Source organism: Mirounga angustirostris, unplaced genomic scaffold, assembly GCF_029215605.1.
Source record: "Mirounga angustirostris isolate CCGP_5_RB_7025 unplaced genomic scaffold, mMirAng1.0.hap1 SCAF_3, whole genome shotgun sequence".
Classification (NCBI taxonomy): domain Eukaryota; kingdom Metazoa; phylum Chordata; class Mammalia; order Carnivora; family Phocidae; genus Mirounga; species Mirounga angustirostris.
This window is the reverse complement of record NW_026991711.1, coordinates 126,277,177-126,301,855: the sequence shown is the minus strand read 5'-3', so window position 1 is coordinate 126,301,855 and position 24,679 is coordinate 126,277,177. Positions and strand designations below refer to the sequence as shown.

At 35.8% G+C, this 24,679-nt stretch overlaps 1 protein-coding gene and 1 pseudogene across 2 annotated transcripts in view; one reads left to right on the top strand and one right to left on the bottom strand.

Annotated features, from left to right (window-relative positions):
- The window catches only part of PSMD14 (proteasome 26S subunit, non-ATPase 14), a 103,993-nt gene that overhangs the window by 65,542 nt on the left and 13,772 nt on the right, over positions 1 to 24,679 (bottom strand). The window lies entirely within an intron of this gene.
- Positions 1,244 to 1,324, top strand: LOC129045667 (U4 spliceosomal RNA; annotated as a pseudogene).

Here is a 24,679-nt window from a genome sequence, read left to right as displayed (position 1 = left end):
TAGATAAAGTATTATAGTATTTGCATGTTTTAAATTCTATATGAAAATTTCATATAGAATGTACTATTCCTCCATTGCTTTATTCATTATATTAGTGTGGATTAATCATGTTGGCATGTGAAGATCACCTTCTTTATAAAAATTCCACTATTAAGCAAAATTATGTACATTCTCCTACTGCTGATGGACAATTAGGTTGTTTTCAATTTCTTGATATTATAAAATAGAGATCAAAACTACAGCCTGTGGGTGAGCCAGCTGACTGTTTTTGAAAATGAAGTTTTACTGGAACGCAGCCAGGCCCATTCATTCTTTTTTTTTTACGTATGGTTGCTTTAACACTACGTGGTAGAGCTGAATTGAGTAACTGCAACAGAGAACATTTGGTTCCCAAGCCTAAAATATTTACAATCTGGCCTTTTAAGGAAAGGATACCAACCCCTGCTATTAACAATGCTGTTATGAATGTTCCCCTATCCATGTGGGAGACTTTCACTAGGGAACATAATTAGGAAAAGATCTGCCAGGTTGTAGAGTAGGCCAATCTTTATCATTACTAGATTTTTCCAAACTATTTTTCCAAGGTGGTTGGTTATACACTTTTATAGACCATTCATGTTTCTTCCAATGTTTGTATCTTTGCCCATTTAAATATGGACATCTTTCTTTCTGATTTGCAGAAGCTAAATATATATGTAGATAACTACTGCTTTGTCCACTATGTTAGATATCTCTTTCCCAATCTGTGGCTCACCATTTTGCTTCTTACCTTCATGTCTCAGCTGCATCTGAAAAATGAAGATTATAACATAATCCAACTTCATACAGTTGTTGTAAAGAGTACCTGAGTTAATAGATTTAAAGTACTTAGAACAGTGTCTGGCACATGTAAGTGCTCTACAAATGCTAACTATTTATTCTACAGTGGTGTTTTTGGAAAATGAATTTTAAATTTCAACGTAAATTAATTTATCAATCTATCCCATTAGTATTTGTGCTATCTTGTTTAAGAAATCCAACCCTACACATTCAATTATGTGTCCACTAAGCAATATACGTCTCAACCTATGTTTATTTACTACTTCTGAATGCTAAGAAAGAACAACACTTTCAGTTAACATGGTTTCAATTAACTATTCAGTTTCAACATATTTTCTTCAGTATAATTTTAATACTGATCTCTATGAAATTCAAGTAGAAAATAGAAACTCATCGAGAATATCTAGTCCAACACAAGTTCTGCCCTTTTGTGCAGTGGCAGTATTGTAGGCAGTGAGGTTTATCCGGGGCGCGATTATTGCTAATTGAAAAAGTAAATAAAAGAGTGATCCGCTGATGTCCAAGATATAGTAACAGAGACTAAATTTACACTCCCACCTAAAAATGGATAAAACTATATAAAATAACAATTTGTAGGACGTGGCTGATAGGCAACAAAGGACAGTGATAGCTGAGGACTGTGAAACACAGAGATAAGCCATACTACCACCCAAGCTTATTGCCTTAAGACAGTTTCCAGGCTACAGTGCAGGAGGAAGGAAACCAGGCAGAGAGTCTAGTGGACTCCCTAAACTGACATGATGGAGCTGAGATTACTGGGAAACCAATGTAGCTAGAGCTATCAGGACGGAGTACTGATAATAGCTAAGAAAATAACTGCTAAGAGAAAACTCTGGAGATCTTGAGGGTCCTCCTTGAGTATTCAGCTGAGTACTGTTAAGTGCATGTGTATAAAGAAACTACCAAAGTCTGGGGAAAGGATTAGAGAAGAATACCTCCCTCTCACATAGCACTGAAAATAGTGTCTGTTCCCACCAACCAAACTGAAAAACCTCCAATGCAAAGGCATCGATTAGACAGAAGGGTCTAAGCATTACTCCAGATTCACCTTATAATTTTTAAAAGCAAAACTAGAAAGAATCAAACAGATTCCAAGTAACGTACTGCATCTCATAACAAATACCGAGAATATTTATAAGAGTAAAAAACAGCCAGCATACAAGGCAAAATTCAGTCAGGCACTAGTGAAAAATTACCAGGCATGCAAAGAAGAAAATATAACCCACAATGAGGAGATCAATCAATCAACTGAAACCAATCCAAAACTGACAAAGATGTTAAAATTAGCAGACAAGGACACTAAAGTGTTATTATAATTGCTAAAACGTGGAGACATGGAAGACAAAAAATGACCCAAATCCAAGTTCTTGAGGTGAAAACTGCAATAAGTCAGCGGCGATAGGATGACATAGGCATGAATTCAGAGAGGCTTGGTAGAGCTTTCACTCTACAATGTCCATGGCTGGCCAAAAGGTGAAAAAATATTGTAAGATGAAAAATACACTGGATGGCATTAATGGAAGATTAAATCTTGCACAAGAAAAAATGAGTTAACCTGAAGACACAGGAATAGAAAATGAAACACAGAGGCCAAAATGATAGGAAAAAAAATTAACAGAGCCATAAATGAACTATGGGACAACTACAATGAGAAAAATATATATGTCTTTGGGATCCTTGAAGGAGGGGGGGCGATAGGAAAACAGAAAAATATTTAAAGAATATCAAAATTTGTTGAAACTTGATGAAAATAATAAACCTACAGATATAGGAATCTCAAAGAACCACAAGCTCAAGAAACACAAAGTAAACCACATCAACGCACATCATAACCCAAAGACCAGTGATAAGAGAAAAAATCTTAAAAGTATTACAGAACTAGGATAAATACAGAGATCAATAAAACAGAATTAAAGTTCAGAAATAAATCCTAACATTTCAAGTCAACAGGTCTCTGATAAAGGGACCAACACAATTCAATGGGAATAGTCTTTTCAATGGTGCTAGGAATATTTACATGCAAAAACATGATCCCCCACCTCACACCATGCACAAAGTGGATCACACACACACACACAAAAAATGTAAGAGCTAAAATCACAGGGGCACCTGGGTGGCTCAGTCAGTTAAGCATCTGCCTTCAGCTAAGGTCATGATCTTGGGGTCCTGGGATCAAGGCCCACACTGGGCTCCCTGCTCAGTGGATAGTCTGCTTCTCCCTCTCCCTCTGCCCCTCTTCCCCCCACTCATGCTCGCTCTCTCTCTCAAATAAATAAATAAAATCTTAAAAAAAAAAAAAAAGCTAAAATCATAAAACTCTTAGAGAAGAAAACTGAGGAGTAATTTTTCATGAACTTTGGTTAGACATTGATGTCTTAATACAATATCAAAGGCACAAGTTATAAGAGAAAACTGATACACTGGACTTAAATAAAAATTAAAAACTTTTGTGTTACAGGGCGTCTGGGTGGCTCAGTCAGTTAAGCAACTGACTCTTGGTTTTGGCTCAGGTCATGATCTCAGAGTCCTGAGATCAAGCCCCTTTTTGGGCTCCCTACTCACTGGGGAGTCTGCTTCCCCTCTCTCTCCCTCTGCCCCTCCACCTGCTCCTGTGCACGCACGTGCACACTCCCTCTCTAAAACAAATAAATAAATCTTAAAAAAAAACAACTTTTGTGTTTCAAAGGTCAGCATCAAGAAAGGGAAAAGACGGGGCGCCTGGGTGGCTCAGTCATTAAGCGTCTGCCTTCGGCTCTGGTCATGATCCCAGGGTCCTGGGATCGAGCCCCACATTGGGCTCCCTGCTCTGCAGGAAGCCTGCTTCTCCCTCTCCCACTCCCCCTGCTTGTGTTCCCTCTCTCGCTGTGTCTCTCTCTGTCAAATAAATAAATAAAATCTTAAAAAAGAAAAAAAAAGAAAGGGAAAAGACAGCCCTTGGATTCAAAGAAAATATTTGCAAATTATATAAGGAGGCTTATATATGTAATATATAAATTTTTACAATTTTTACAATTCAGTATTAAAAAGAAAAATAACCCAATTGTTTAAATGGGCAGCAGAACTGCATTTAAAAAATGTTATATCCTTCAGGTGTAAGGAAAATGACAGAAATACAGATCTACGCAAAGGAAAGAAAAGAACACAGGAAATAATAACTACATAGGTAAATATATTATTTTTTCTTATTATTTAAATTTCTTTAAAAGACAATAGACTGCTGTGTCGAAGAACATGGTAGTTCCTCAAAATCTTAAAAACAGAATTAACATATGATCCAGCATTCCACCTCTGAGCATATACCCAAAAGAACTGAACACAGAGATTAGAGCTGATATTTGTACGCCAATGTTCACAGCAGCATTATTTATAATAACTAAATGTGGAACATCACAAATGTCCCTCAAAAGATGAATAAACAAAATGTAATTTATCATACAATGGAATATTATTCACCTTAAGGAAGGAAATTCTGACACATACTACAAGGGTAAGAAGATATTGAAGATATTATGCTAAGCGAAATAAGCCAGTCACAAAAGGACAAATATCATACGATTCCACTCATATGAGGTACCTAAAGTAGTCAATTCATACAGATATAAAGTAGAATGGTGATTGCCAAGGGCTGGGGGGGAGGGGGAATGAGGAATTATTGTTTAATAGGTACAGAGTTTCTGTCTGGGAAGATGGAAGTAGTTCTGGAGATGGATGGTTACACAACAGTGAGAATATACCTAATGCCATTGAGCTGTATACTTAAGAATGGTTAAAGTGGTAAATTTTATGTTACATATATTTTACCACAACAAAAAAATAAGACTACTTAGGCAAAAATAATAAAAATATACCATGAAGTTTACAACATAGGTAAAACTAAAATGTGTAACAACAATGATACAAATGTTAAGAGGGAAGATATAAAGTATACTATTTTAACATTCATATAAGTAGTATACATCACCTGAAGGCAAATTAATAAGTTAAAGATATATACATAGGGATGCCTGGGTGGTTCAGTTGGGTGAGTGTCCAACTCTTGGTTTCAGCTCAGGGCATGATCTCATGGGTTGAGGTGATCGATTGATCAAGCCTGCATGAGGCTCTGTGCTTGGTGGGGAGTCTGCTTGAAAAGAGTCTCTCCCTCTGCCCCTCTCCCCACTTGTGCATGCACACACTCTCTCTCTCTAATATATAAATAAATAAATCTTTTTAAAAAAGATATATTCTGGGGTGCCTGGGTGGCTCAGACGGTTAAGCGTCTGCCTTCAGCTCAGGTCATGATCCCAGCATCCTGGGATCAAGCCCTGCATTGGGCTCCCTGCTCAGCTGGAAGCCTGCTTCTCCCTCTCCTACTCCCCCTGCTTGTGTTCCCTCTCTCTCTGTCTCTATGTCAAATAAATAAAATAAAATAAAAAAAAGATAAATACTATAAATCCTGAAACAAATAATAAACTAACAAGAAAGTTATAGCTAGAAATCCAACAAAGGTAATATAACAGAATTATTTAAAAACTCAATCTAAAAGGAGGCAGAAAAGAAAAAAGATACAAAAGAACAAGTGAGAAAAACAGGTAAACAGTAATATGATAGATTTAAATGCAATCATATCAATAATTGCATTAAATGTAAATGACCTAAATATCATAATTAAAAACCCAAGATTATCAGACTGAATAAAGACAAACAAGACCTACCTACCTATATGCTACCTACAAGAAAGGTACTACAAGTAGGTTAAATAAAGACCTAAATAAGTTCACTGGGAAATATATATCACATTAACACTAGTCAAAAAGAAAGCTGGAATGTCTATACCAATATCAAACAATTTCAGAGCAAAGAGTATTACAAGTGTTAAAGAAGCTCATTATATTAAATGTGATCATCTCAACAAAAGCAAAAAAAAAAAAAAAAAAAAGACAAAGCCTAACATCCACTCCAAATGAAAACTAATAGAGTAAAAAACAGTAAAAAAAGTCTGTAATCTGATAAAGACCATCTATTAAAAAACACATAGCTAATACAGTAGAATGAATGCTTTTCCCCTAAGATCAGGAACAAGACAGAAAAGTCCACTTTAACGTCTATTCAACATTTTACTGAAGGTTCCAGTCAATTCAGCAAAAAAGGAAATAAAAGGCAGCCAGATTGGAAAAAAAGACATAAAACTGTCTCTTTCACAGACAACATAATCACTGAAATAAAATACTGCTATAGGGGCGCCTGGGTGGCTCAGTTGTTAAGTGTCTGCCTTTGGCTCAGGTCGTGATCCCAGAGTTCTGGGATCGAGTCCCACATCAGGCTCCCTGCTCCACAGGAAGCCTGTTTCTCCCTCTCCCACTCTCCCTGCTTGTGTTCCTGCTCTCACTGTGTCTATCTCTGTCAAATAAATAAAAATCTTAAAAAAAAAAAATACTGCTATAATATCATCAAAAAATATGAAACAGACATAAATATGACAGAATGTGAAAATTCTGTACACTAACAACTACAAAAAATTGTTGAGAAAAAGTTAAAACCTTAATAAAGAGATATATACTGTATTCATGGGTTGGAAGACTCATTACTGTTAAGATATCAATTCTCCCAAATTGATGTATAGATCTTACACACCATCAATTAAAATACCAACAGGTCTGGGGCGCCTGGGTGGCTCAGTTGTTAAGCGTCTGCCTTCGGCTCAGGTCATGATCCCAGGGTCCTGGGATCGAGCCCCACATCGGGCTCCCTGCTCCGCAGGAAGCCTGCTTCTCCCTCTCCCACTCCCCCTGCTTGTGTTCCCTCTCTCACTGTATCTCTCTCTGTCAAATAAATAAATAAAATCTTTAAAAAAAATTAAAAAAATAAAATACCAATAGGTTTTTATTTATATAAATTAACATACTTGATTTTAAAATCTGTATGAAGATGCAAAAGACCTAGACTGGCCAAAACAATGCTATTAAAAAGAACAACTGGAGGACTAAACAACCTTATTTCAACACATTATGGAGCTACACTATTCAAGACAACGTATTGGCTTTAAAAGATAGACAAATAGATAATGAAACAGAATAGATTCTGGAAATAGAATCATACATACAGGGACAAATGATTTTCAATAAAGATGGAAATGCAGGGCGCCTGGGTGGCTCAGTTGGTTAAGCGACTGCCTTCGGCTCAGGTCATGATCCTGGAGTCCCGGGATCGAGTCCCGCATCGGGCTCCCTGCTCGGCAAGGAGCCTGCTTCTCCCTCTGACCCTCCCCCCTCTCATGTGCTCTCTCTCTCATTCTCTCTGTCTCAAATAAATAAAATCTTTAAAAAAAAAAAAAAGATGGAAATGCAAAGGTAGAGAAAAAATAATCTTTTCAATACATGTTGCTGCAAGAGTTGGATATCCACATGCGAAAATGTTTTAAAATCTGAACATGATTCACACCTTACATCATATATAAAAAATTCACGGGGCGCCTGGGTGGCTCAATTGGTTAAGTCTGTCTTTGGCTCAGGTCATGATCCCAGGGTCCATGGATCAAGGCCCGCATTGGGCTCCCTGCTCACAGGGGAGTCTGCTTGTCCCTCTCCCTCTGGCCCCCGCTCTGTCTGCTTGGTCTCTCTCTGTCTCACTCTCTCTAATAAATAAAATATTTTTAAAAAAATTCAAAATGGATCACAGACATAAATGTAAAACTTAAAACTATGAAACTTTTCTAGAGGAGGGGCACCTGGGTGGCTCAGTCGGTTAGGCGTCTGCCTTCGGCTCAGGTCATGATCCCAGGCCCCTGGGATCAAGCCCTGCATCAGGCTCCCTGCTCCATGGGAAGCCTGCTTCTCCCTCTCCCACTCCCCCTGCTTGTGTTCCCTCTCTTGCTATCTTTCTGTCAAATAAATAAAATCTTTAAAAAAAAAAAAAAAACTTCTAGAAGAAAACAGAGACTATCTTTATGATCTTGGGTTGGCAGAGATTTCTTAGATATCACACCAAAGTATAATTTGTAACAAAAATTTTGTAAATTAGACTTCAAAATTAAAAACTCTGCTTTTCAAAAAACACTAACAGAGTAAAAAAAAATAATATCTGCAAATTATATACTTGATAAAGGAGTTGTATCTAGATGATATAAAGAACTCACAAAACTCATAAATACAACAGCCCAATAAAAACTGGACAACAGACTTGAATAAAGACCTCACTAAAAAAGATATATGGATGGCAAATAAGCACATGAAATGAAGTTCAACATCATTAGTCACTAAGGAAGTGTGTGAACTAGAACCACAACCAGATACTACGACCTATTAAAATGGCTAAAATTAAAAAAGATTAACCATACCAAGTGCTGGCAAGGATGTGGAGGAACTTGAACTCTCATACATTGCTGGTAGGAGTGTAAAATGGTACAACCATTTTTGGAAAACAGTTTGACAGGTTTTTTTTAGTAAGTTAAACATATACCTACTGTATGATCCAGCCATTCCACTCTTAGGTGTTTCCCCAAAAGAAATGAAACATGTACATAATGTTAATCCCTGCTTTACTTATAATAGCCCCAAACTAGAAAACACCAAAATAGCTGTAAACAGGCAAATAGATAAACGAAGTGTGGTATATTGATCCAATGAAATACTACTGAGCAATAAAAGGGAATGAGCTATTGATACACACTTAGAAGAATCTCAAAATACTTACAGTATAAAAGCCAGAGAAAAAAGACAACTATTGTATGATCCCATTCATTTAACATTCTAGAAAATGAAAACTAATGTATAACAGATCAGTGGTTGCTTGGAGAATGGGGAAGAATTAAAAATGAGGGACTACCAAGGGGCCTAAATAAAATTTGGGGAGTGACGGATGTTCACCATCACACTTGTAGTGCTAGCTCGGCAAGTGTATACATGTCAAAACTTATCAAATTATGTATTTTATGTATGTATAGTTTAATGCACGCCAATTACATCTCAATAAAGCTAATAAAAGCAAAAGCTTATAAATATTCCTATTCTAAATTCTTACAACTCAAAGAATATTGTAAAGTTACTTAAAGCCTTCTGTGATCATGTACTGCCTCTTGTGATAATTCTCAAGTACAGTGACTACAAAATAAAATTCTTTTGTAAGCATAAAATAGAAAAAGGCTTATGAATAGGATAGATAATATGATTTGGTGTAGCAGCTCAGCAAATTCATGTATCAGAGTCAAAAACAGCATTCATTCAGAAATGCCCAATTAAAACATTTTAAGAGCAGCTTTCCTAGCTTTCAAAAAAAAAAAAAAATCTCCTGACTCCACCTACAATGTGACTGGATTATAGCACCTGTGTTTACACACACACACACACACACACACACACACACACACACACACACTGCAGTTTCCAAACTTCAGATCTCATAATTTGTAGTTCCAAAGATAATTAATTCCAAAAGTTGTTAGAGAAATATTCTGGTCAAAGGTGACAAATCTAGTTTAGGGATGCTTCATCAAGGCTCAAAAACTCACCACAATGTTATGCATTTGGAGACCAAGTTTTAATCTTTCAGATTAAAATATGTAAATGCTATATGATCTAATAAAACATTTTTAAATCCTCTCATCATTTTTTATTGATCCTTAAAACAATGAAGTAGTTAGAGAGGTATAATACTTCTACTGAACATACAGATAGGCAAATAAATATAGATAATTTAAGTAACTGTGCAAGCTACAGGTCAGGAGGTATATTCAGGTCCAATCTGCTTTCTGTTACAGTGCATCTTTTCAATTATCACAAATGTTACCTGTTTACACAATGAAAAACACTATGACTTACTGCTCAAAGTCATCTGCACAGGCAGCCCTGAGCCGTGAGCCCATCACCATGAACAAAAATTGACTATCTGCACTGGGTCATTCCTATAAATTCAGTATATAAAAAAAATGACAATGCTTATCAATAATCTGATAAAACCCCCTCCCAAATTAAAATATTGGTAAGAGGAATAGATATTCTGCAATCAGAAAGAATAAATATGAGGTTCTATAATTGCCTTGCTGCTTAAAGCTCAGACTCCTGTGAATTGGGGTTTCTCATATCCATGGTACTAATTACTGTGAGTACTAAATGCTAGAACATTAGATACTGCATCTAGTATGGTACCTGGCACACAGCTGCTACTACTCTCCCTACTACTTTTAACAATACACTTTATACTTAAGTTACTGATGTCTGTCAAAAAACAGTAATTCTAACATCAATAATACATACATGCTTTAGAAATAAATACTAAATTTAGATATAAAAAGGATAATACTTTGTCTTTCATTTAACTGAATTTCACTCACAAGCATGCCTGTTAGGTATGCAGATTAAGAAACAACTACAATAATAAACAAAGTCAGTACATTTTCTTCACAGAATATAGAGACATACAGCATGCCTGAAACTGGTTCTGAATCTGTGTACTTGTAAAAATTCTGGTTAGTGGTTTTAAAAAACTAATTTTTCTTTAAATACCTTTGAATAAGTAAATCATTCATATGACAATACACAGTGTTGATAATAGATCTTCATGTTTATAAAAAATAAAGTCAAGATAAACTTAAAATGAGCTTATTGTTTCCAGTGTACTAAAAATATAAAAATCACCTGTGATCAAGAAATAAAGTTTCAAAGAAGTTTACTTCTTCAATATAATTCTAAGGGTTTTATTTCAAATAAGCAATGTCATTGAAAATACTAAAGAAAAAAAATTATACCCAAACTCATAATATGCTTCCATAATCCATATAATTTTAGGACCTACGGCCACTTCTAAATAGTATCACAGCCTTTTTATATCCCTATTTTTCATCAATATTCCAAATTACCATAAAATATTCAAATACAAACAATGTTATATTAACAACAGTGACCTGCTTATTCAACATAGTATTATAAGTCCTAGCCACAGCAATCAGACAAGAAAAATAAAAGGCATCCAAATTGGAAAAGAAGTAAATCTGTCACTATTTGCAGATAACATGATACTGTATACATAAAAACTTAAAGACTCCATCAAATAAACTATTAGAATAAATAAATTCAATAAAGCTGCAAGATATGAAATTAATCTGTTCCATTTCTATACACCATTAATGATCTGTCAGAAAGAGAAATTAAGAATCCCATTTACAATTGCACCAAAAGAATAAAATACCTAGAAATAAATTTAACCAAGGAAGTGGAAGACCAGTTCTCTGAAAACTCTAAGACACCGATGAAAGAAACTGAAGATGACACATGCAAATGGAAAGATATTCCATGCTTATGGACTGGAAGAATTACTACTGTTAAAATGTCCATATTATCCAAAGCAATCTACAGATTCAATGCAATCCCTATCAAAATGCCAATGTTATTTTTCATAGGACTAGAACAAATAATCCTGAAATTTGTAGGGAACCACAAAAACCCTGAAGAGCCAAAGCAATCTTGAGAAAGAACGAAAAAGATGTAAGTATCATGCAACCTAAATGCAAACAATACTACAAAGCTATAGTACTCAAAAGAGTATGGTACTGGAAACAAAAACAGACACAGAGATCAATGGAACAGAACAAAGAGCCCAGAAATAAACTCACAGTTATACAATCAATTAATCTATAACAAAGAAGTAAAGAATATACAATGGAGAAAGGACAGTCTCTTCAATAAATGGTATTGGGGAAACTGGACAACTACATGCAAAAGAATGAAACAAGACCACTTATACGATAAGCAAAAATAAACTCAAAATAGATTAAAGATCACAAACCATAAAACTCCTAGAAGAAAACACAGGCAGTAAGCTTTTGGACATCAATATGAGCAGTATGTTTTTTGGATGTCTCCTCAGGGAAGGGCAACAAAAGCAAAAATAAAAAATGGGACTAAATCAAAATAAAAAGCTTTTGCACAGCAAAGGAAACCTTCAAAAACAAAAAGGCAAACTACTCATTGGGAGAAGATATTTACAAATGATATAAATGATAAGGAGTTAATATTGGAAATATATAAAGAATGCACACAACTCAATATCAAAAAACAATCTAATTAAAAAATGAGCAGGGGCACCTGGGTGGCTCAGTCGGTTAAGTGTCTGCCTTTGGCTTAGGTCATGATCCTGGGGTTCTGGGATCGAGCTCCACATGGGGCTCCCTTCATGGAGTCTATTCTCCTTCTCCCTCCCTCCCTCTTCCCCTCCTCGCTGCTCGCACACTCTCTCTCTCAAATAAATAAATGTTTTAAAAAAATAGGCAGAGGTCATGAATAGACATTTTTCCAAAGAAAACTTACAGATGACCAAGAGACACATGAAAAGATGCTCAATATCACTAATCATCAGGGAATTGTAAATCAAAACCATCTCACACCTGTCAGAATGGCTATTATGAAAAAGACAAGAAATAACAAATATTGGCAAGGATGTGGAGGAAAAGGAACCCTATGCATTGGGGGTGGGAAATGTAAACTGATACAGCCAGTATGAAAACCAGTAGGGAGTTCCTCAAAAAATTAAAAATACAATTACCATATGATCCAGCAATTCCATTTCTGGGTATGTATCCGAAGAAAACAAAAACACTAATTAAAAAAGATACATGCATCCTTATGTTCACTGCAGCATTATTTACAATAGCCAAAATATGGAAATCAACCTAAGCATCCACTCACAGATGAATGGATAAAGATGTGACATAAATACAATGGAATATTACTCAACCATAAAAAAGAACCGTATCTTGCCATTTGCAACAACATGGATGGACCTAGAGGGTATTATGCTAAGTGAAATAAGTCAGAGAAAGACAAATACCACATAATCTCACTTATATGTGGAATCTAAAAACAAAACAAATGAATAAAACAAAACAGAAACAGACTCTTAGAGAACAATCTGGCGGTTGCCAGGAAAGAGGGGTGGAGGGAGAATGGGCAAAATAGTTGAAGGAGATTAAAAGGTACAAACTTCCAGTTATAAAAGAGGTAAGTTGTGGGGATGCAATGTACAGCACAGTGAATATAGTTAATAACAGTATAACAACTCTGGTGACAGATGGTAACTAGATCATGTCTTAATGCAAAGAAATGTTAAATCACTATGTTGGTACATCTGAAATTAATATAATGTTGTATGTCAACTACCAAAAAAAAAAAAAAAAGTCAGTGACCCTGCTTAAATTTAACCATTGTCTGACAAGAAAGGCACTATGGAAGAGCTTGACATGTACAATTTTGCCAGCTGATATACAAAAGTTCTAAATTAGCATATGAAAAGTAATCTACAGATGGCTATGTACAATTCAGAGAAGTCAAGTGAATAAAAGGTGGAAACTATCTGTACTTACAAACCTAAATTGAGCTAAGCAAAGCCTTTTGAATGTTCTGCCATAATTCAACATTAAATAGACCTCTGGGCTTGTCACGGTCTCGTTGTTAAAATAATAAGTTAACACAAAGGCTATCATTATCTACCACTCCTAATATGAGCTCCTAGCACCATTTTGGAGGTCTGTTACCTAACATTACTTCTAATAATCACATAATCCTGCAAAGTGAGTACTATTGTGCCTATAGTATAAATGAGGAAGCTGAGGCTCAAAGAAGTTAACCAATGTGCCCACAGTGATCAAGGTAAGTGGTGAAGCCTAAATTTAAAGCTGCCAATGTTACAGTAAATATCTTTTTGAAAACATTAACACAGGAAATGACCTAAGTGTGTATCAATAGAAGACTGGTTAAGTAAGTCATGATTCATTCATAAAAGGGAATAGCAAACAATCACTTAAAGAAAAATGAGGTAGCTTTTTATGTACTGAATATGGGATGGGACAGTATCCAGGATATTCTATTAAGCATGTACATTCCACTGTCCCATATGGTAGCCATTGGCTACATGCAGCTATGTAACCTTATTTAAATTAAATTAAAAATTTAGTTCTCCAGTCATAGCACCATATTTCAAGGGCTCAACAGCCACATGTGGCTAGTGGCTACCATACTGGGCAGCTGAGTATAACACATTTCTTTGTTCACAGAAAGTTCTACTGGACAGCAGCAATACAGAATCTCTGGAAGGACAAAAACTTGTAACAGTGTTCGTTTCTAGGGAAGGAGACAGAAATGGCAAGGACACATACTCAACATATATACACAGTTCTAACTTCTGAACTCTGTTAACATGTCATACCTATTTTAAAGTAACTGCCTATTTAAAAATACCTTGTTTCGTTCTCAAACTCCTTGATTTATGCTAATTAGAAGCATAAAAGGCTCAAAGTTCTGAGGCATAACTGATAGAGATTAAGGGATAGAAAATCTCTCTCCAAGATTTCCTAGAAATACTCCTGACCACTACCTTAACTTCATTAAGCATTTGTCTATTCATAATACTATTTGGGATACCAACCAAAAAACTACAGAGTTGCTATTTCAGAGAAATTAAAGAAACAGGGACAGAAAAAAAAAAAAAATCAGAAGAAAAAGTATTACAGAGCATTAAAGAGAGGCTGTGGTCAAAAAGCCCAGGGGAAAATTCTATTCTTTTGGGAAGGAAGGTACAGGTGACACTGTCACATCTCTTTCTCTTCTCCCTTTCTCATACTGCTCTTTAATGCTCTACAGAGGAGCACCTGAAAGCAAGTCTTTCAGTTCTACTCCGAAATCATATTTTTTCCTTCAAAGGTCGTAAGTTACTTAATTACTGTATGCGTCAATCTCTTCACCTGTGAGATGGAAAACTGTTGCTTAATCAATGTTATTTACTAACTACTGGGCATTTTTGCCTAGGAGAGGCGAGAGAGAATAACAGCCAAACCTGAGAATAAAAAAGGCAGTCATCAGGTAATCCAAAATAACAAACAACAAAACATTTGAATTGATACTTTTTTTCTCATTGGGAGATAGCTCAGGGAGGCTGAAGGGCCTGCGGATGATGCTAATGTATGAAAATATACCCTAGAAGAAAAACAAATAGGAACAAGATCCCAAACATCCACTTTCTTGCACATTGACACTGTACTGTCATTCTCTTTTCCTCTTCCACAGATCTCTGTCACCATTCAGATCTAGTCTAGTTCCAGAATGTGGCCTTTTGATTGTTGCCCAATATATACTACCTTCCTCAGTGAGTTTGAATTAGATATCCATGCCAAGGCAGAAAGCAAGCCACGCTGGTGGCATGAATTTATCCCCACACAAATTGGGGACCAGAGAGGGACTCCATAATCTAATCATAACCACAAGCATCCAAAGACATCAACTTACTAAAGAAAATATCCTGCAAGACCAAGCAAGGAAGATGTGGCATAGTGAGGAAAAACGTATGACAATTCTTTCCAGAAATGTATATCTCCAAATTACTAAACAAATTTTAAAATGCAAGAACTACCAATAAGTAATTTAAATCCTAAAAAAATTGTAGGGCAGATGTCAAATTCATTTCATACAATTGCTACATGTAGAAATCTATGTGGCCTTAGACTAGACTACCATACATTTATTTAAGGGAGGGAGACATTTGAAAATGAGTTTATATTAATGGGAAAGTGCAAAGAAACTTGCCAGTGTGTGCCAGCCAGCTCCATAGCCCATGGGCAGTGAGCACTGCCTGTCTGTGCTAGTCAGATCACCAACCAACGTTACTGTGCAGGCCATTAAAGAAGCTGCTAATACTCTGGTTTAAAACCAATCTCAGCATGGGCCAGAGCAGCAGATTAAGCAGAACTTTACATCAGTGGCAGGTCTTCCAAGTTCTCCTGATGCCCCAGAATTCGTAAGTGGGATCAGTATGTTCTAAAAAAACATGGTACTGCAAAAGGAAAAAAGGTTCCACAGCACCAAGCCGTGTAATACTTGAAACCTCATCATCAAAGTGACAGTTTTCAAGTGCCATTTATGATGCCCTAGTCTGGAAACATCCCAGCTAACCCATCTGATCAACAATTTCACAGATGGAAGCACTTGATGGCTAATTGGCAAGTCTATTATTCAAATAAAACAGCTCTCTGTACCTCTTCTTTCATTATTACAAGTCAAGGTACAACAAGACCGGTCATTCAAATTAGCTTAATGAGAGAAGCCTCTTTCCAAAAATAATTTTTTAAATGAAACAACTTATTTTGACAATTACTTTAGAGTACTAATCAATTTCTGAATAGGAAGGAAAATGTTTTATAAACTAAAAGGAGTAAGGTACATAAACCTTCTTTAAAAAGTTGTACTATTTGTATCCTCTACTTTTATCAATATATCAAGGTATATATTATATGTTATCATAGAGAATAAAATGAAATATTCACTCATTCCTTAAATATTCTTAAAACATGAAACAAGGGGGGGCGCCTGGGTGGCTCAGTTGGTTAAGCGACTGCCTTCGGCTCAGGTCATGATCCTGGAGTCCCTGGATGGAGTCCCGCATCGGGCTCCCTACTTGGTAGGGAGTCTGCTTCTCCCTCTGACCCTTCCCCCTCTCATGTGCTCTCTCTCATTCTCTCTCTCTCAAATAAATAAATAAAATCTTTAAAAAAAAAAAAAAAAGAAAAAAAACATGAAACAAGGGGCGCCTGGGTGGCTCAGTTGTTAAGCGTCTGCCTTCGGCTCAGGTCATGATCCCAGGGTCCTGGGATCGAGCCCCGCATCGGGCTCCCTGCTCAGCGGGAGGCCTGCTTCTCCCTCTCCCACTCCCCTGCTTGTGTTCCCTCTCTGTGTTTCTCTGTCAAATAAATAAAATCTTAAAAAAAAAAAAAAAAACATGAAACAAGAATGACATATCACAACAAAGGAAAACCCTCTCAAATATTTTTGTTTCTTAAAAATTTAAAAAGCGGGGCGCCTCGGTGGCTCAGTCGTTGAGCGTCTGCCTTCGGCTCACGTCATGATCCCAGGGTCCTGGGATTGAGCCCCACATCGGGCTCCCTGCTCCGCGGGAAGCCTGCTTCTCCCTCTCCCACTCCCCCTGCTTGTGTTCCTGCTCTCACTATCTCTCTCTCTGTCAAATAAATAAATAAAATCTTAAAAAAAAAAAAAAATTTTTTAAAGCAAGCACCTCGGGTGCTTGGATGGCCCAGTCAGTTAAGCGTCCGACTCTTGATTTCAGCTCAGGTCAGGATCTCAGGGTGGTGGGATGGAGTCCCACATGGGCTCTGCGCTCAGCAGGGAGTCTGCTTGAGATTCTCTGTCTCACTCTCCCTCTGCCCATCCCCACCACTGCATCCAAGGGCACACAGATGCATTCTCTCTCTCTCTCAAAAATAAATATTAAAAATAAATAAAAAGCAAGCTTCTTACTCTTCACCTACATTTTGCAATAAAAATTTCCAGATTATTTAAGGTTTTTTAATTTATGAGGCAAATAGCCAGGGACAACACTATAAGATTATCTACCTGAGAAAATATTGATGTAGAACAGCCCTTGGCATCAGAAAAACTTGTGTTCCAACTTTAGCTTCACTTCTTAGTTCTGTGACTCAAGCCTATAATACAGGAATAATTATCCCTACTCACATAGGATTGTTGTGAGGATTAAATGAGATTAAATTCATAGACACCTCAAAACATGGGAGGCACTCAGCATCAGTCCATTTGGCTCTCATCCTCTCCCCCACCCACCTTCTATAAATTCTAGGGGAATCCTGATACAACTGTCAAAATATGTGGGTTCTCTTTAGGGATCCAGACATTAGCCCTGGATCCCATTGACAATTACATTCCCTATTCAGAATACCTCATTATATTGCTACAATATCGCTACAGTACTGCTACAATGTTCACAGCCCTCATGGAAACCCCTAAGGAAGAATCTTGTTGAAAGACTGAACTATAAAATATGCAAAAATCTCATTTAGCCTATAAAATAGAAATGGGGGGGGGTAGGGAATGGGAAGGAAATAGTAGCCAGAAACTGTGGAACCAGATGCAAACTAAAGTAAAATCAAAATTATCTCCCTTTAGTGATACGGCTATTATGTATTCTACTAGGTAATAAAATAAGCCATTTCCATTTAGTAGAAGAACACCTTTTATATAAAACAGAAAGGGGTGCTTTTCCAAAACCAGGTTTTGTTGTTTCATCTACTTCTGATAAGCATTTTGCTTTTGATTACTTAGGCTCTGGTGTTTAGAACACTAAGGGAATAAAGAACTTATCAACAGAGAGCTACCACAGGCAGGTAAGAATGTACACGGATAAAAAGAGGGAAAATATACATAGGAGTAAGAGAAAAGTATAACTACCATAATCATTAATTTATTCTTTATTGTCCCTAAGCCCTCCCATGGTGCTCCGAACAGGCACTCAGTGTCCTGGCAGTTAGAGCCTGTGAAATCACCAGCAACAATATGAAAAGCAGCACTGGGAGGCTGCTCAGTGGAGACCACTGCCCTGCTCTGGTGGCATGCTTCTGGGGCACTCAACCCAGATAACATCCCACAAAGAACCACTGTGTGTTGTGGGAGAGAACACTGACCATGTCTCCCCGATTTTAGATGAGTATGAGATCTAGAGTACTGTCCAAATGATAATATGATCTGAAAAATTACAAGTTACATTACAAAAGTGTAAGATAGGAAACACAAAGATCAATGTACCAAATGAGCAATGTAGCCAGTAAATCAAATATGTAAAACAATACAGAAGGTAGAGAAGAAAAAGACAGACTGGATTTTCAAGATTATAACATCCCATACATTTGGCATATTGAGATTATATTGCAATACCTCAGTTTCCTATATTAGACAGAGGTATCTTATTTCTCATCCCATGTATCTTTTCTACCAAAAATGGTATCAAATGTCATAGATCCATCATATACTTGACTTCAAATTTAAAATCTTAATGTTTCATTTTTCTCATAATTTTGATTTTCTATTTCATCAGAATGTGATTAATTTTGGAAGATAATCTCACTGTAACTGAAAATAACTGCTCCCTTTATATTCTAAAGAATTCAAACAAAATCATTTAGGGTAATTTCATATCAAAATAGAAATTTAACATTCACCAAGTATCAAAGATCTTTCCCACTGAAAGACCACTCACTAGAATGTTCAAACAAAATGACAGAGAGTAACTATAACGCACCCACCAGGAATTTGTTTTCCTTTCACTTGAACACTCTCAAGAGTAGATTTGAGACCTCTCCAGAGCACCACATTTTTCATGGGGTTTAATATCTATTCAGAAGAATTACATTACAATGATGACTAGAAAGAGTGTGCTCTAATTAGCTTGCTATTGACCTGACCTTTCTTAATTTTCTACAGTAGAAACATCAGCTCAAGTACATGAATAGAATAATTAGAAACTATACTTTAAAAATAATAAAATTATTACATGACAAGTGCAGCAAATGAAAAAAAACTAAAGGCATCTTGTATTTTTCCTTTGTTTCTAAAGCAAAATCACTATTTATTTGTAGTTAAGCAAAGAAATAAAACAATTACAATTTCTTGACCCTTCCCTACTCTTAATAGGCAGAAAAATGGCCAAATTAATCTACCAATGTTTAGAAAGGCTCTTTGTAAGTGTTCAGAGGATCACATAAGGATAGATACTCAAAGAATCAAAGAGAAAAAAAGGTAACCAGGAGCATCCATCACTATATAAAAATTGTCAATACAGACTAAAGCACTCAAGGAACATAATCATAAAAAGGCTTTTGTAAATGCCTGCTCATTTTCATGCTACTGCACCTTTTAGTAAATAAAGGTCATATTTCAAATATGACAGGTATAAAGATTAATTGTACACATTAACCTGTGTTGGCTCAAGCTACACCAGAATCTCTCTGGCAGATAAATATACAATAAAAATAAAACATTATAATCTATAACTTATCTTAAAACAGTATTGTAGTAGCTTCTTGTCTCTGCTTCCATTCTTTCCATCTTACATCTCATCTCTAGAGTACCCAAGTTCTTTAAAAATGTTTGGTAAGTGTAACTCCTTTGCTCAAAATCTCTAATGATTTCCCAACTCACTTGGAAGAGAATCTTCTATAAAGCCCTAAATAGTTTAGCCTCTGGCAACCTCTTTAGAGTTATATGAAATACCCAAGTAAAGCATGAAAAAAAGTACTGAAAAATAAATTAAAATGCATTTCTGACTTTGTTTCACTTGGTGACTTTTTAAAAAAGTACTAAAGTACTAAAGGAAAATGTTACTTAATGTCATTTAATGGTACTCACTATTTGTTCTTTTACTTAGTTTTTTTGTTTGTTCATTTGTTTATTAAAAAGAGAAAACATTATATATGAAGTAAAAGTTCCTTTTGCCTCCCTCCCATCTCATGAATTTGTGTGGGTTTATCTAGGCCTATGGTAGTCACTAGCTACATATAACAATACATTTAAATAAAATTAAAAATTCAGTTCTTCAGTCACATGAGGTAGGCACAATCCATGGACTCAACAGCTACATGTGGCCATTAAATTTAAATTAATAGAAGTTAAAATTAGGGGCGCCTGGGTGGCTCAGTTGTTAAGCGTCTGCCTTCGGCTCGGGTCATGGTCCCACGGCTCCTTGCTCCACGAGAGGCCTGCTTCTCCCTCTCCCACACCCCCTGCTGTGTTCTCTCTCTGTCAAATAAATAAATAAAATCTTTAAAAAAAAAAAAAAAAAGGTTAAAATTAAATAAAATTTAAAATTCAATTCTTCAGTTGTTCTACTCACATTTCAAGTGCTCAAAAGCCAGCCACATATGGCTAGCGGCTACTGTGTTAGAGCCAATACAGAGTATTTCCGTCACTGTAGAAAGTTCTATTGGACAGTACTGCTGTAGAACTTGTAATACGTTTACTCAAGAGTTATGTACCCTTTAAAAAAAGTGTTATGTTTTTAGAATTAACATTAATGCTTTCATATTGTATCTCTCTCTACAACCTCAATTTTTCTCTTCATATGTTTAAGTCTAAGAATCTGGTTCATTTTAACTGCAATATAATATTCCATCATAACACATTTTTGCCACAAGTAGATATTTAAGTATTCTGCAATTTTTCAATAGTGTAAACAATGTCATAATAAATGTCCTTAAACACGTGTCCTGATACACATGTGTAAGAATTTCTCTAAAGTGAATAAATGGAATTGCTGAGTCACAGATTCTGAGTCACAGAAATTAGGGCATTTTTCAACTTTACTAGATACTGTCAAATTGATTTCCAAAGTGACTTCAACCATTTATATTCCACATGCAGTGTGTTCATTCAACATATATATTCAACATATATTTATGGTCTTCTATTTGCCAGGTAATGTTCTAAGCACTGAGATACAATCCTTAACCAATTCCCACACCCAGACTCCACACCCACACCCCACCTACATAAAAAGCTTACGTGAAAATTTCTGCTTTTCAAAATCTTCATTAAGATTTTGTTATGACTTTTGTTTTTAAACAAAACAACAGACTTTTGTTTAAAAAAAAATCTAATACTTGTTTTAATTTTCATTTCTCTGACATACACTGAAGTTGAGTATCTTTTCCTACGCTTGCTGGCAGTTGTTCTACGAACTGCCATTTCATGTTCTTTCTTCTATGAGGCTGTCTTTTTTTGTCTTACTGATTTGTGGTTCTGCTAAATGTGCTGCAGATGAATATGTTACAAATATCTTCTCTCCTTCTATTGCTTATCTGTTAAGTTTGTTTTTATTGTCTTTGTTGGGACAAGAGTAATGTACTGAAGCAGTCAAATTAGCAATCTTTTGAGTTTTGCTTTCCTATTTTGCGGTCATACAAATTATCTTTTAAAAAATATTTTTTTGGGCTATCTTCTGTGTGTCTGACATATTTAATCCTTTTAAGAAACATCTAAGGTAGGTACTAATCTCATTTTAAAGATACGGTAATTGAAATTTTTATTGTGGTAAAATATAAATATAAACATAAATTTATCATTTAACCATTTTTAAGTATACAGTTGTGTAGCATTAAGTACATTCACATTTGCTGTGCAACAAATACGACTATCCATTTCCAGAATTTTTTGTCTTCCTAAATTGAAACCCTGTAACCATTAAACACTAACCCACTTCACTACTTCCCCCAACCTCTGGCAACAACCATTCTACTTTGCGTCTCCATGAATCTGACTACTCTAGTACTTCATATAAGCGGAATCATTCAATATTTGTCCTTTTGTGACTGGCTCATTTCACTTATCATCATGTCTTCAAGGTTGATCCATGTTATATCAGATGTCAGGTTTTTCCTTCCTTTTTAAGGTTGAATAATATTCCATAGCATGTACATATCACATTTTGTTTATCCATTCATCTATCGCTATTACACAAGTTGCTTCTACCTTTTGGCTACTGTGAATAATGCTGCTATGAACACTGGTGTACAAATATCTGAATCCCAGCTTTCAATTCTGGGGGAATATACAATGACAGAAATAGAATTACTGCATTGTATGGTACTTTTATGCCTAATTTTTTGAGGAACCACCATACTGTTTTCCACAGAGGTTACATAATTTTACATTCCTACCAGCAATGTACAGGGCTCCAATTTCTCTACATCCTAATCAACAACTGTGATTTTCTTTTTTTTTAGATTTTGTTTATTTATTTAAGAGCGAGAGACAGAGCACAAGCAGGGGGAGAGGCAGAGGGAGAGGGATAAGCAGACTCCCCGCTGAGCAGGGAGCCCGACATGGGGCTCGATCCCAGGACCCTAGGATCATGACCTGAGCTGAAGGCAGATGCCTAACCATCTGAGCCACCCAGGTGCCCCAAAAACTGTGATTTTCTAGTTTTTTTTTTTCTTTTTTTGAATAGCTATCCTAATTGGTGTGTCTTCCAAAATTATAAAGTTTGATTTTCATAGTCATGCCTTCAATCCCTGTGCTATACATTTTTGTATATAAAATAAGGTAGGAATCTAGTATCAGTTTTCCCTCCATATAGAAAGCCACTTGTTCTAGCACCATTTAATGAACAGCTCAGCTCTCCTTCCTCACTAATTTTTAATACAATCTCTATCACAAATCAAGTTCCCATATATGCATGAGTCTATTCTGGGCTTTCTACTTGATTACACTGACCTATCTATATACCACTATTATACTACTTGAATCATATAATATTAAAATTTATTTTGATATTTGGTAAAGCAAGTTTCTTTTTCCTTTCTAAGAATTTCTTTGCTATTCTTGGATTATTTTTTCATATATGAATTTTAGAATCAATTTTCTAATTCTATGAAAATTCCAGTTGATATTTTTACTGGAACTCCACTGAATTTATGATTAAATTGGAGAACTCACATGGGATACTAAGACTCCTCATCTAGGAAAATGGTATTTCCTCATTTATTCCAGGCATTTTTTTTCCATTCCTATGTTAAGTAAATCCTTTCTATAAAACATCAGACCAAAACCCAAAAGACAAATAACTGAAAAAAACATTTCTACTCAAAGACACAGGGAAACAGAAAAATGACTATTAGTTATGTATACAAAATCCACATACTGTAGGGATTTGGGAGTTATAACAAATAAAACAGAACACATCCAATTCAGGAAGTTTTTGTTTTTTTGTTTTTTTTTTAATCAAGCCACCTGAAATACTCCCTCAAAATATAGCTTACATCTCACCACTTTCAGAAAGCCTCCTCTATTCATTCATCTATAGTATTTCCCCCTTTTTTTGCATCTGGAAATCACTGACGTCTATATCAGAAAGATACAAACTGATAACGTAGGCAGCACAGGTCTGCATATGTGCTTAGTTTGGTCTACATCATGTTCCTGAAAACAAAAACCAGAGACCAAAACAATTAGACATTTCACACAAAAATCACAGACTCTGTGACTTGCAGGTATGTCATTCGCTCTCAGGAACCCAGCTAACAAAGATTCCATCTCCATGCTTTCTTGATTACCAGGGCAGGCAAATCATACTGATTTTTGAAGCTTCCACATAAAAGTGACCTATTAATTTCCAATTCACATTCCACTTGTCAAAGTAAAATCATGGTCAAGCTAACTTAAAAAATGATAGAGAAATAAAAGCCTGCTACGTGCCCAAAAGGTTATAAATCAGAAGTTATTTCATATAACTGATGACTCTGCCTTCAATCTCTTCCCTTCTATCTATTCTGCAAATTACCACTAGAATTACTTTACAAAAACACAGATTGCATCAAGGCACCTGGGTGGCTCAGTCAGTTAGGGTATCTTGGTTTCAGCTCAGGTCATGATCTCAGGATTGTGAGATCAAGCCTACGTTGGGCTCTGTGTGCTCAGTACAGAAACTGCTCAAGATCCTCTCTCCCTCCCCCTCTGCGACCCCCCCTGCACACGCATGCACTCTCTCTCCCTCACTCATATAAATAAATAAAATCTTTTTTTTTTTAAAAGGCACACAGATTGAATTATCTCATAACTCTGCTAAAAAAAAAAATCATGAAACTATAATGCCTATGAAAAAAAAAGTAAAAATCACTAGGAATGGCATTCAGTCCTTTCACAATCTACTCCAAATTCATTCACCAGCTTCTTTCCTTGTGATTTTCCCTTACATCACCTATTCGCCAACCCTTTAAATATGTCTTGCCATATATTCCAAAATTTAGCTCAATCATCTCCTCGATTCAGTCTTATTTACCTTTATCATGGAAAAAGAAACCCTACAACCACTATACTTTTAAATCACACTATTTATAATAAGGACTAGTATCCAAAGTAGTTAATATGTGCCAGGCACTTAAAACATAATTGGTGTGTTTATACTAGGACATAACATACTCTGCTTGCTTCTGCAGCAGCATATATACTAAAATCGGAACAATACAGAGTAGAATGTTACATACCTAGGTTAAGTAACAATGTTCTTAGAAAATCAAAATACT